This window comes from Lepisma saccharinum, chromosome 13, assembly GCF_977018435.1.
Source record: "Lepisma saccharinum chromosome 13, izLepSacc3.1, whole genome shotgun sequence".
In the NCBI taxonomy this organism is placed as follows: domain Eukaryota; kingdom Metazoa; phylum Arthropoda; class Insecta; order Zygentoma; family Lepismatidae; genus Lepisma; species Lepisma saccharinum.
The window spans coordinates 54,863,985-54,878,486 of NC_139241.1; positions in this window are offsets into that span (position 1 = coordinate 54,863,985).

Here is a 14,502-nt window from a genome sequence, read left to right on the forward strand (position 1 = left end):
CCTTAATTCAGTCCGGAATTCAGGATTAACTCAGTCCTGAATTCAGGATTGAATGATGGGCAGGCTCGTGCAATTCAGAGCCGGTGCAGAAGTGGATGTCGTTCGATATCCCGTAATTTTGAGACGAATTAGAGACATCTGAGTTTGTAATATGCAGGGCCAGGATTAAAATCTTTGAAAAATGACACCAAAATTCGTACAAAACTCTATCTGAAAATAGTATATATATTCCAAGACAAACAATTTAACAATTGCTTCTTCACCTTGGTGTGTTGTACGGACTGTGAATAAGAATGTTGCATTTCACGATTTTCAGACAGGCTTTGTTGCGCAGGTAGTTAACATTCAGACAAAATAGAAATTGTTGAACTTCTTGTTTCAGTATGCAATGATACAATTTTTTTCAAAAAAATGACCTAAAAATGACGCAAATTTTTAAAAAATGACCTAAAAATAAATAACGAAAATTTTTAAAAAATGACCGAAAATTAAAAAATGGTAAAAAATGACCAAAAATGACATTTCTTCAACCTGAGGAGGGTGTTCAGGATTTCTGTACTAGTTAGCAATGTCCAAGGAATATAGAGATTAGGTAAAGCCATCCGAAGATTGCCGATCTTGCACGAACGCGTGACGTCACCGGAGAAGCAGTGAGCTCGGCTGAAACAGACGGCACCTAGCATTTATATGGGAGATTCAGAGAGCGAAAGTATATTATTACTTTTAGGAGGGGGAAAATATTAATTGTCATCCTCCAAGATGGTATTGAGGCATCCTTTTAATGATTAGTAACATAATTGAAAACGCGCTACTTTTAAAAGGGGGCAAAGTACATGTGAAAAAATGTATTTTGAAAATCCATATTCCTGAAACTTTCTGACCGATGCGCTACAAAGAAAGTTGCGTGTTCTCCTTTAGAATTTCGTCATTTTACAAATCGTAATATAATTTTAACAAAAACGTGGCATGCTAAAGAAGAATTAAAGAGTAAAAAATAATTGATTAATAGACTTAGTTTATTTTACTTCGCTATCTGTCACATATGGCTAATCGCAAAGATGAGGATGCGTGACGATATGATGAAATTGAAGAAAGGAAAGTAGACCCATGCCCGGGCGGGGATTCGAACCTGGGGGCCCTTGGCATCGTAAAGCATTGTGCTAACCACTTCGCCACGGAGGTCAGCATTACAAGGAAATAAACAGAAAATGACAATCATATGGCATCTATGTTTTAATATGCGAGAAACATTTGCGAGGAGGTTATTGAAGTAACAAAGTAAACAAGACGTTGTGATGAAAATTATTAATATATCTGAAATATCGGGAGTTGACCTTGCAGTCTCTAAATGTACTTTTAGGGTTACGCAAAACCTTTACTCAAAATTGATAGTGTACATTTATAAGCTATTAAAATTTAAAACTTATTCCTGTTCGAAAAGAGAAACTGCCAAGTCAAATTAATATTTCGTAGAAATACATATATTTGTCTTTCATGAGGCCAAGAGAGTATTTGGAGGGGACGGTGGCTTGGGAAGGCTATAGCCCCGGATCTCGGTCTGCAAAGGGGCTTCCAGTGGGAAAACATTGCTATGAAATAGTCCAGAAGAAGGGGCGAAATGATTTTTTTTAAATGGCTCAAGAATACAAAGATATAAGTGGATATTTGACAAGCTTAGTCTAAAACTTACAACTGAAGTCGTACGTGTGTGTGTGTGGGGGGGGGGGTTGGCTACGTGAGGTAACACAGTGGAATATGATTCACAATACTAAAATTAAAATAAATATGTGGGAACAATAGAAATCAAAATATGTTGTAGCTAGTGACGCGGCAATAGTAAAGATGGAGGGGTAAATCATATTTTCCCGGGGCAATCATTTTTATTATTCCGTTACATACGACACAAAAATGCACATTTTGGCTAAAAGAGCATTCATTCATTTATTTATTTTGTCGTTTTACTGGGGGCAGATAAGAGAGAGAGAGAGAAATTGTCGAACGAGAATTGGGAGGCGTTCCTGCCCCCCCTCCCCGTAGTGTGGTCACTGCCTATGGCTATGCTGGAGAAGAATGCACCAATTAATAAGCTATTAAATGAAACAGATACTTTTAAAACTTTTAATCAAATTATTTGTGAACTATGATTTAAATTTAGAGAGAGCACATACCTGTTTAATTTAATTTGGATGAGTTAACTTCTGAAGCCTGCCATTTCCGAGCCTTCTTCCGGTGTAACTGCACTGCCCTTTGAGCCCTAGCTGCTGCGTTCAGGTGGCGGAAGGAGCTGAATACTAATTAAAACAAATATGTGACAAATATATATAAAAATACAACGCGTTGAAGCTATTGACGGCGCCAAAGAAAAGACAGAAGAAGAAGAAGAAGAACGTGGAGAGTGCAGTGATATTTTACGGGAAGCAGCGGGCACGTATCCAGGAATTCCTTGCGGGGGGAGGCTGAACACCATTTTTTAAAGGGGTATCACAATTGTATGTTTAAGGCCAGTGGTGGCAGTTGGGTTCCAAAATGTGGGGGGAGGGGTGGACAAGGAGACAAGCATTAAGAGGCCATAGTGTGATAGTGTGGAGGCAAAAGAATGGGGAGCAACTATCTCCTAAATCGTCGTCACTGTTTAAGGCTGTCATTTTAATCAGAACGTGAAATCGGGACATTTTCTACCACTCAACTCCTCTCTTTCCATGCATTAAGATTGTGTGCCGGAACCATCTCAGTATGTATGTTTGTCCATTTCTTCTCATCAGGCATCAAAACATCTATGTACCAGAAGTGCTTTTACGAAGGTGTTACACATGCACGGAATGCACAATCCACTCGACAACGCAAGATTCAAACTGTGTGCAGGGAACTGGAATCAGACAGTTCACGAATATTTCTCTCTCATTCGAGCCTGAACACCACTAATGTATCTTGTCCTCCATGTTTGCAGCTCTTATAAAAGCCGAAACCCACCAAATTGTTCATATTCATGCCTAAGCACTCGCACGCAAGTGTCCAAAATTGTCTGTTGATTGTGTGTCGAACCCAGTAGCCTTAAACAAAAGTACTTTTTTATGCCATGAAATTCTCGGACTGCATACACAAAATTTGGTCCTGGCACAACCAAATCATCACTCAAAACTTTGATTTTCAGTTGATCTGTGCAGCTTATTTCTTTTTTAATAAATCACTCCAATGCCCAGCCCGATACTGCCGAAATATTCACTTTAGAGAGAGAGACCTTCGATCTCTTCGTCTTTCCACCCGAACTAATCGTAGCACTACTCGAAGTTCCGCTGTCGTCAATGTTTTTAGCTTCGGGATCGAACTGGAACTAGTGGTAGACTTCGTTACTTTACGGTATTTAGTCCATATCATTTTCGAATCACTAGATCTTATAAAGCAACCAATGGACACTGACTGATCACGAATCGACTGTATGAATTGTACCACTTACCTCTGAAGTCTCCACCTATTCTGTTGTACAGATCAACCGGGAAATTGAAGCCGCGTATTAATATCCTCATTATATTCTAGAACGTTTCGCAGATATCACGATTCGTAAATATTGCCAGTAGTTCGACTCCTTCTCTTTTTTCAAGAACGTTCCCTCTCGCGCTTTCCAGAGATTAAAAAATTACAATGAATCCGAATCGCCCTACCTGCGACGCTACCTTTGTTGTGCAGCTTCCAAATGCTGACAAGTCTCTTCTACATAGTGTTCAAGTTTGCTACGACAACACCGAAAGCGTAAGAAAAGTTTACGTGCAATATTATCAACAACAGGGTTATAGAACATTCTCCGTCTTGCCTTGATAAGTATTTCTCTCCTAAAATTATCGTCACATTGTTCAAGAAGACAAAAACCTAATTTTATCTAGTGTAAAATGAAAACTTTTCTGGTGGGGGAGTCCACGAGTTACGATCCCCACCTTGGATACGCGCTAGAAACAATAACAGGATCCGTAGAACATTCTCCGTCTTGCCTCGATAATTATTTATCACATTATTGAAGAAGACAAAAACCTAATTTTATCTCGTGTAAACTGAAAAATTTCCTGGGGGAGGGGGCTCGAGACACCTGATGCCCACCTTCGATACGCACTATTAACAATAACAGGGTTATAGAACATTCTCAGTCTTGTCTCGATAATTATTCCTCTCCTTATATTATCGTCACATTATTCAAGAAGTCAAAAACCTAATTTTATCAGTGTAAACTGAAACATTTCCTTGGGGAGCGGGAGGGGGGGCTCGAACCACCTGATCCCTACCTTGGATACGCGCTATTAACAATAACAGGCTTATAGAACATTCTCCGTCTTGCCTAGATAATTATCTCTCTCAAATTATCACCATATTATTCAAGAAGCCAAAAACCTAAACCTTTAGAATTCAATTGTTTTTAGATTCTTTCTTTATGCATTGTACGTACCTATCAAGACGACAAACCTTCCAAATTTCAGATTTCTTCGGCTCTTACTTTTTGAGTTATCGACTTTCAAAAAAAGCAAAAATCCCAAAATTTGACATTTTGAAATCTTTAAGCACATTACAATATAAAAACTACTGTTACAAAAACTACAAATCCTGTTAAAATTGCCTCCCCCGGTTACGTATGCAAACACGCAGCCTGCGGCGTACTTCAGACACAGTCACTCGCGTTGACACTCTGTCTCTTATGTCTCAATTCTCTCTCTTAACTCTTCTTGGGAATCCACTGGTGTACTGTAGACTAACTCTTACATGGCTGCGTGCTTGCATACGTAACCGGGGGAGGCAATTTTGACAGGATTTGTAGTTTTGGTAACAGTTAATTCTGACAACCTGGAATCATGAGAATGGTAAATAACATTATTATTTCAGTCATTTTCGTCCCTTTATTTCTCACAACCGACAACTTCTTTTCACTTTACAAAGAGGTCTACAATGCGCCTTCTCCGCTTTTTATTCAGATTTTTCCCGTAACCCGTGTGCCAGTTGACAACATTTGTAAATTTTTGGAGAGCTTATGAAACGAGGAAGTTTTTTCCGTAATTTTTACGCTAAGTGTGTTACCAATTTGTTGAGTAATCCTCTTCCATTTAAACGATAATTTCCAAATTTCTTCATGACGTGTGCACCAATGACTGTTTCTCTCTGTGGGTATGGGAATTATGTGCATGATTTTTTTCCCCAGTAGTCACTCATTTGTCAGCTGTTAGCAACGTGTCGATTAAGTGTCCAGGGTGTAGTAGTTTTTTCACAATTATTAGTTTTTTGGTCGCAAGTCGGAATATGTCACGAAAATCTACAAACTGCAATAACTCGAAACCCATTGATTTCCGACCCCCGTTGCATAGGGTCAAATTTGTTGGAAATGTGCTCTAGTATTACCCCTTTCCAGGAATAGGTCGAATTACCAATCAACCTGTATATATATATATATATATATATATATATATATATATATATATACGCTAAATATTTTGTTATTATTTATTTCCGTTCAATATTTCGATGTTATTTACTAGACCTCGGATTTTCAGGTTCTAAAAAGTGTGCTATTATGATCCTAAAATAGGCTCTAAAATCCTAAAATAGGCTCTAAAAATCCTAAAATAGGTTCTAATAATTCTAAAATAGGCTCTAAAATCCTAAAATAGGTTCTAATAATTCTAAAATAGGCTCTAAAATCCTAAAATAGGTTCTAATAATTCTAAAATAGGCTCTAAAATCATAAAATAGGTTCTAATAATTCTAAAATAGGCTCTACAAATCCTAAAATAGGCTCTAAAAATCCTAAAATAGGCTCTAAAATCATAAAATAGGTTCTAATAATTCTAAAATAGGTCCTAAAAATCTTAAGTTATGCTTCAAAAATCCTCAGGTAGGTTCAAAATAACTTAAAATAGTTCAAAATTCCTGAAAAATGCTGATTAGGTATAGTCACCGGCAATGAAAATGGGACACCTATATCCTGAAATACGAACTACCTTGCATAACGTAATGTGTGCTGCCTAACCGGATCATCTTATATGCTGAAAATAAGCTTTCAACAAAAGCATAGTCAATGGTGCAAACTTCAATGTAGAAATGTTAGTTTGCAAGGCTTGAATGCCACAAAGCACCGAAGTGACGGGAAAGTGAGCAAGACCACGCAGATCAAACCACTTTGGATTGTACAGGTAACAGTAATATTTCTTACATACCTATAAAGGAAGAGATAGTTTAAAAACCTAAAATCCGATGTTTAGTTATCCAATCGAAACACTGCTTTTCTACGCTTTAGGTTGAGAGTCTTTATATGGAATGTCAATGTTATTATCTGGGCAATTAATGTATTACGTATGTGTATATGGATGGATATGTGTTCCATTCCTACAGTTATATAGGTATACTTACTTCACTTTATCTAATATGTATAAATATGTTTGTGTGCGTGTGCCTTTATGTATGTACTCGCATAATGTCATATGCTCAATATTTCTTTAGAAAAGTGTATACAGCTGTGTAAGCTCTCCTGTAATTGGAGATATTTTCTCTGATGGAGGAAAATAAATAAATACAGTAAAACCTGGTTAATCCGGACTAATGGGGGGGGGGGGGTAAGTTGACAGGTTTAACGAAAGTCCGGATTAACTGAAATAACCTAAATGAACAGTAGGAAGTGCATTAAGACTCATTATAGCAACAAAACACGTTTATTATGCTGTATTTAAAGTCCATAGGTCTAAGTACACTATACAGTACAGTACAAAGCAGGGTCGTTAAAGGACCGGAACCTTTTTCCTCGCATAATTTAAATTCGGTCCAAGTTGCGTAGTGTTACATTGCAAAAAGGTCCCTGGACCGTATTTAAATTCATCCGGAGAAAAGGTTCCTGGACCGAATTGAAAAGATTCAAATAGGAAAAGGTTATACACTGTCTAGAACTCATTTACGTTTGCTGATTTTCTCTCCCAGTCCGGGATTGAATTTATTTACAATTACAGATCAGGCTTGACCGATTAAAAGTTGCCTTCTAAAAATGTCCGCGAGTACGTTTCACATTGGAATGTCACACTGCGGTTGTAGAAAACGTAGCGCAGGGAATAAATCAAAACGCTGTTGTTCTCTCGTGTGCCAGATTCAAAAACTCCCTTGTCGAAGAGTTACTGTACATAACGCAATGGACTATATTGCGTCACATTGAGTTCAAACAAACCCGTCACGTGTTGCTCCGGCATCCGATCCAGGAACTGCAGCCAATAGGATCCGTCGATGAGGTAACGTGAGGCTGCTGTGTTCCCAGCAGATATAACAGGGAACGGCAGAGCTGCTACAACCAAGTGAAGGAAGACGCTCGAGAGAATGGGGCTATATGGAGAGTGGTAACGTGACTGCAGCGTTTGGGTTTCGTCCATTTCTACCTTGTAGCTTAGATTCTCGAGACAGCCAGCGCCTGGATGAGTCTTTCATGCTCACAAGTGGATAATTGTTTATCGTCAGGTCCATATTCGATCCAAGTTGCGTATTGTTTCATTTCAATACGGAACTTGGACCCTATTTAAACTGATTCGGAAAAAAGGTTCCTGGACCGAATTGAAATATTTTACAGATAAAAAGGTTCTTTGCGGTCCAGAACCCATTTACGCTTGCTGATTTTCTCTCCTGGACCGGAATTGAATTTATTTAACAACCCTGGACCTTTAACAACTCTGGTACAAAGTCTGCGGAAACAGGAATTCATCAGTGCTTGACTGCCTTTTCTTTGGGACGTTGCCTTGTTGACTTCTAGCCAGATTTAAAAACCTTGCATTCTGCTTTCTTTTTTCCTTTTGCCTGTCCGGATTAAGCGAAGTCTGGCTTATCTGGGTCCGAATTAACGAGGTTTTACTGTAAATAAACATCACCCGGAGTTAACAACGTCATAACATAAGCAATCACTCATCTCTCGAAGCTAAAAAAAGACAAACGTTCATATGAAACACCATCTTCACAACTCACTGAAAATTTTAAATTTTCTCACGGGTGTCACAAGCTCGTACTAGGCCTACCAGAAACTTACCACAAATTTGAATATGTAATTTCGTCCTGTTTGCTTCGGCAACGGGTATATTATTATTATTATTATTATTATTATTATTTATAATAATATTTACTTGCTTATTTGCTTAAATGCACGCCACAGCCCTGACTATAATATTAGGCCGATTTGAAATGTGATGCGTTGTGTTATTGTTCTGAACTGCAATTAAAACCGTCTATCTTTTGTTTCAGATCGGGCAGATCAACGCAGAGACAAAAGTTGAAGGTAGGTAACTTTCAGTTAGTGGCAAAACAAAGGAGTAACGACAAAACGCTGTCACATTTGCATCAGCATTAATTTCTAGTAAAATAACAGAACGGAGCAGAGAAATGCGTATATACCTCGTATTATCATAGTTGCCTTTTCAATTAGTGTTTGACGTCATCATCCAATTTTCGAACGCGACCAGTTTATTCTCGTCTCATAAGGAACATTTCCATATCTGCGAAAAAAGAGGGGAGGTGGTATTGCTTCCTTCTTCCCCACTCTTACCTTAAGAAAAAAAATCTTTCCCAAGGCGGTGTACTTTCACTTGAAAGTTTTTTTTCCAGAATCTGAAATGAGAGGATGCGTTGCCATGGTGACCGTCTATTCCTGCCTTCTCCGTGACGTAATACATTTCCTCATATCTGCCGCTTCTTTCTCCTTGACGAAAGCCGACTGCATCCTGTCAAACAGGTAGACCTAGGTGTTATTGCACACTCGCACGTACACCTGCATGCACACAGGGCGTCACCGACAAAGTTTCACAGTGTGTAGAAGACATCAAGGCGAACCATTTCCACTTAGTAGCATCTTGCTTGCTAACGCACCATTTCGACGCTACGAACCCTCTAGAAACGGCATTTTCTGTACGTATGCAGCCATGCAATTATATGTGAACTTATGGTTTGTAGGTTTAGTGTCATTTATCTCCTTCTCGCTCATATTTATTATTTCTTTCTTGTTTCTTTCCACTGCATTTGCGAAAAGTAGCAGTGTTTGAAAGTAACTAGTTACTTTTGAAAGTAAGTAACTGTAGCAGAGTTCCTTTTTTTCCAATAGAAGTATCGTTAAAAACAATTACTTTATGACAATTAAATTGTTAATCAATAATCATTAATTGTAATAATATAAATATACCCGCACAATTTCGACGTGACCTTCGGCTAAGTCTTGTAAGCACTCGCATATTAGAGATGCGGTTCCTCATTGCTAGCGGAGTGGTTATCACTGCGCGCTACGACGCCAGGGGTTCCTAGTTCGAATCCCGGCATGGGAGTTCATTGTGAGTGTCCTTTTATATCATCTCTCATCCTCATCTTCGCGATTAGCCAAAAGTGTCAAAAAGGCAATGTAAAATAAACAAAGTCAATAAATCAAATAGGCGTAACTTGGCGGGGGAAGGAGGGCGCTTGCCCACCTCAAATTTTCAGGGTTATGAAAATATACAAGTTAGGGGATCTGAGGAGCAAGGTAATAAAGAGTAATACTTGTGATTTCGCAAGCGTCAGTTATTTAGCTGTTTTTATGGGATGGAAAACTTTTCGAGTCTCTTCCCCCAAAATTTAGCTCCACGTTTGATTCTAACCCCTCAAAATTAGGCCCAGTTTAATTCTGCTCCCTCAAAATAAGGCCCAGTTTAATTCTACACCCTCAAAATTAAGTCAAGTTTGATTCTACCCCCTCAAAATTAAGATCACTTTAATTCTACCCCCTCAAAATTAAGTCCAGTTTAATTCTGCACCCTCAAAATTAGGCCCAGTTTGATTCTGCACCCTCAAAATTACGCCCAGTTTAATTCTGCTCCCTTAAAATTAGGCCCAGTTTAATTCTGTTCCCTCAAAATTAGGCCCAGGTTAATTCTGCACTCTCAAAATTAAGTCCAGTTTAATTCTGCACCCTCAAAATTAGGCCCAGTTTATTTCTGCTCCCTCAAAAATAGACCCAGTTTAATTCTGCACCCTCAAAATTAGGCCCAGTTTAATTCTGCTCCCTCAAAATTAGGCCCAGTTTGATTCTGCTCCCTCAAAAATAGGCCCAGTTTAATTCTGCTTCCTCATAATTAGGCCCAGTTTAATTCTGCTTCCTCATAATTAGGCCCAGTTTAATTCTACACCCTCAAAATTAGGCCCAGTTTAATTCTGCACCCTCTAAATTAGGCCCAGTTTGATTCTGCCCCCTCAAAGTTAGGTCCGAAGATACGCCCATGTGTTGAAGTGAAGGAAGGGATACATGTGTGTCAGAGACTATTTTTACTTTTAAATCAATTATTTAGAGAAGTTTTGTTTTCGCTTACACAGAAAAATGGATTTACTGGAATGAAGAAAAATCTCTCGGCACTTTGGTAAATCGTGGTAACGTCGTCGGCCTGTTTGATTGATTGATTGATTTGCTTTAGTTTACTTCCGTTTTTTCCCCACTTTTGCCTAATTTGGGAAGATAGGGATGAGTAATGATATGACGAAATTGATGAATGAACACTCACAAACGTCCATGCCCAGGCCGGGATTCGAACCCGGAACCCCTGTCCTAACAACTCTCCCAGGCTCGTCGCCCTGTTAACTTTGTTAATCGGTGGAGGTACATAGTGGTTGGGATCACGTTATAAACTGTAGGTTCAGTCCCGATTAGCCTATATGTGCATAAAGTGGAATTTGAAACAAAACTCATCAACTTAACCCTATCTTACCCATGCCGTACAGTCAACGGCAAAGATATTAGTAGGCAAATTGTCCACCACTATTTTAATTACCTTTTTATTCTACATCCTGTGTTGTTTTGAGGAATGAAACTGTGTTGGTTCGAAGCAGGCATTGTTCTCTGCTTATTGACGTCCCTATTTCAATTCATTATCACATTGTGTAATTCAGGCTGAATGAAAACGGTGGTGGACAATTCGCCTACTGTTTCTTTGGCCGTTGGGTGTACAAGAAACTTACTTGCCTGATGAGGAGGGGGGCTCACAGTTCCACACTGCTTCCTCTGTTGGTTAAATATGTGCAGTTTTTTATAAATCATAATAATTACAAAATAACCATCATTAATAAAAAAAATAATAACCAATTATTGCATGAGTGTCACACACATATTTAACAGTTCACTAAAACTCACTAAACCATAACAATTTTTCATAAATGCTCTTTTCTTTACAGAGATGCACTTATTTATTAATTATAATAATTGCAAAAATTACCATCGTTGCCACCCAATTGTACAGTGACTGGCATGGGTGTCTTGAAAAACACAAAGATGAATCCTGATAGGCCCACCAAGTGCATGTTGCTTCCTAATTACATTACATTTATGTTATTGTGAACAAAGATAATATAGAAATAGTGAGAACAACACCCTAGGCAACAATGTAATTTATTATCAATTTTCAATAGAAATTTTCACAGTTGAAAAATCGATAAAATAGAGGTGATGTGCCTGACAGATCCCCCCCCCACTCGGGTAAGCTAGGGTTTGCAACAAAAGCTAAAAAAGGACCAATAAGCCGAGAAAGGCAAAAGAGGACAAATAAAGCCCACCTTTTTGTGGCCTACAATGACCCAAAATGAACATATACAGTAAAAACTGCATATCCCGGAACCTCTATAAGAAGGAAACCTGTAAATACGAAAAAAAAAGTCCCCAGAACGGACCGATTTTCCTCCTTAACGCGGAAACGGAACACCATTTAAAGACGAACGAGATGTTTTTATTCTCAGTAAGACGGAAATGTCTTCCTTTATTTTTTTCGCTCGCAAGAAAACAATGCAATACTGTAAGTGGAACACTTGCTTATCGGTAACATTGTCGCTATGAAAGAATGCACTACAATACTCATAGCTGTTACGATTCCGTTTCATTCTTTAATCTCTTACCCTCTTTCTCCACCTTTCTTTGTCTATTTCTCCTCTGTTCTTTCCTCATCTTTCTATTTTTCTTGTTATCTCTCTGTTTCTTTTTTTCTTCACTTTTATCTCAATCTTTCTTCACCTCTCTTATTTCATCTTTCAATCTTTCTCTTTCACTCTATGCACATCGCTCTACGACGACAAGGGTCCTGGGTTCGAAAAGATACATAAGTACGTACTGTACAGTGGTGGAAAAAAGTTCTTCCCCATAAGACTTTAATGGCAGTAAATAATGCCGGAAGGGTAGGCAACACACATTGCACCATTAGGTGATCGGGTGATTCTGTCTGTCTCAAGAGCAACTCGTCTTTCATGCAAAAGCCAACAGGCACAGGAAATGTAGGAAAGTCACGTGACTTGTCAGGTGGAATGTTGTTCGTCAGAAAATCGCCTTTTCTCAACCCAGGTCGCAGAACCGACAAGAGCTACAAATTATATCTCCGAAAATGATTCCCCTAAAAACGTTGAACGAAACGCTAAAACAATTCTTGCCTTAATTACTGTATGTGCCGCAGTAGCACAGTCGTTAGGGTGTTTTATTACCATGCGAGAGATCTGGGTTCGATCCCCGACGGGGGATAATCGGGATTTTGTCCACCTGTTCAAGCTGCTTCGGTGCCTACCCAGCGTCGTATAAAGTGGGTACCTGGAGGAAACTCTGGGGAAGGGGGGGGGGGTAAGGCGGCCAGGGACGTGGTGCTGATCACATCATTCCCATCTTCGGCCTGATGAAGAAAGCGTGGGGCCCTAACTCCACACCCCCTATACACCTTCATGGCTCGGTGCAAAGCACAAAGTAGGACATTGCTTTTTAATTTACTATACATCCCAATTTTGTCGTAACAAAACTTCCCAATCTCTACGTGGGCTTTCTTCCAAGTTCCCTAGGGATGTGAATAGGCTCCAATATTTCTTGAGACAATTCATACATGTTATATTTCCTTATAAGAACAACAGCCGATATATTTTGTGTGCGTGTGTGTAGGGGAAGGGAGTATAATCCAAACATGTGAGGTGATCCTTTTCCCACTACCCACTCCATTCTCAGAAATAAATCGCAATTCCACACACTGAAAATGAAGCACTTTCTACGTCTTAGCATGCAAATATCTACATAGTAGCAAAGTAATGTGTGGAAAGAGAAAAATTAACGATTTGTAACGGCACCCTGGAAATTTTTTAGTTTTTTTTTTTTTCAATTTGAACTGACATTCATAACATTCATTAACTATCCCAATATTGACAAAAGAATAGCTTAGTCGTTCTGCTACTTTCAATTCTTCATTATCTTAGTCACCGTAACTCTCTCCCTCTCTCTCTCTCTCTCTCTCTCTCATCCTTCCCGATGGCGCTGTAGTAGAGGAGTCGCCTTGTAATCAAGGAGTCCCCGGTTCGATACCCGGTGGAGACACAGTGGTTAGGATCCCAATTTAAACTGTAGACGCAGTCTCGATTAGCCTTTGTGTGCATAAAGTGGACTTAAAATACCAAATGAAAATAAAAATAAAAATCACCGTAACTCTCTACAAAGTCAGAGGATCCATTTTTGAAACCTGTTGAGGCATAGATGAAGCATTGCATTCGTATCATTACCCATCATCTTCGTCGTCGCGATTATCGCAAGAGGTAAAAATGCGACACAAAATAACCCAAACAGAAGCTTGGAATCAATCTGAATATTGGTTACGTTTGATACGTGGTAGAATTGTTTTAAATATCATTTCCTGTGATGTAATAGGGTTTTTGATTAGAGACCATTTGTATAATACATACCATTGTGGCGAACAATAAGTAGTTTCACGTTCACCACGCTCTTTGGTTGTTTAGAAATCGTAAGGAACAAGGATCTCGAAATTTCCGCTTTCACATGTCAATGAAACTTTAAAATAAGTTCAGTGTAGGTCACAAAAGAGATTTACATATTGTTATGATATCTTTTAAACACCACGAAATCTAATTCCAATAGAATACGATACTACTCCTTACGTTACTGTAAATGTTCACCATTAGTCTGGCGAAAAAAAGTAACGAAGATTTCCGTGTTTCCTTGAGGAAAGATAAGGCGCCTGCTTGTAGCAAGCAAGAAGCACCAACTGCTTCGATCAGTGACCTTCACTGCCAGAGTGACTCACAGCAGGCCTGCGCTCGTTCCAGTTTGCGTATAAAACAGGTATTTAATTTCGTTCCTTACAATCCACAGTTATATCAAGCTAACATTCTAATATTTTCGTAAAATATGTAGTAAACAAGTTGTATACATTAAGGTCTTCCTGAGTGTTGTTGCCTGCTATTTACACGCGGGAGATGGGGGTGTTGTAAACATTTCTGAACCCAAAGGTCGAGCACGAAGGAAAAGTCGTGTAAGCATTGGAGGTAATAACAAGGTAATAGAAGTTGAAGGAAATGCTGGGATAAATGATATTAGAAATTGAGTAAAAACAGTTCTCATCACACATAGTGCTATCAGATCACTCTTCAGAGGAAAGTAGGACAAATTGTCTCAAAATGTTGGACACGAACGCATTTGCAGTAAATATAATAGGTTACTAGGACATCTTAGCATATAACGAGAAT